Genomic DNA, 782 nt, shown 5'->3' with positions numbered 1-782 from the left:
AACATGCACTCAGTGAATTAATTCATTAAATCACCTATTCATTAAACAAATACTGAGTGCCGACTAATGTCAGACTCAGCTCTAGGCACAGGGGATAAAACAAAGTCCTTGTCCTTAGAGAACTTACTGTCTAGGGTAAGAAAGGCTAGTAACACACACACAGATAAATTCATTATATGTTGGGTAGCAAGCTGAGTTGAGGAGATAACACTGGAGCAGAGATTTGAATGCAAGAAGGAGCAAGCCTCAGAGATACCTGGGGAGGGGGAAAGGAAGCATTCCTGGCCGAGGGTACAACAGAAGCAAAGGTCCTGGAGAGGGTGTGTACGTGGCAAATTTGAGGAAGACATACGAGGGTAGTGGGCTGCAGTCTATTCCAGAGGTGAGGAGGGGCAGGAAATGAGGTAAACTAAGGATCCAGGGGCCAGATTATGCTGGGGTTTCCCTGTCATGGTAAGAATTTTGGATTCATACAATGTGTGATGGGAGCCACTAGAGGATTTTTGAGTAGGGGTGTGACAGGAACTGGTATTGGTTGGAAAAGGATCCCTCTGGCTCTTGGGGGAGAATAGACTCGTTGAACTGAACCTGAGTCAGAAGGTCTGAAGTCCCTCTCTTTACCCAGGTCCACTGAAGCTTGTCTCTGGTTGCCCAGAAAAGTTGCTTCAGACAGGTGAGGTGTATGCCACTTTCTGGGATGCCTTTTGTATCACTCATGCCCACAGTGTGCCCTTCCAGGGAGCTGTGTCTGAGCTGTATGTTTACTGACTCCTCAAACTTCT

The sequence above is a fragment of the Myotis brandtii genome, unplaced genomic scaffold (assembly GCF_000412655.1).
Source record: "Myotis brandtii unplaced genomic scaffold, ASM41265v1 scaffold1, whole genome shotgun sequence".
In the NCBI taxonomy this organism is placed as follows: domain Eukaryota; kingdom Metazoa; phylum Chordata; class Mammalia; order Chiroptera; family Vespertilionidae; genus Myotis; species Myotis brandtii.
Note: the sequence above shows the minus strand (reverse complement) of the source record.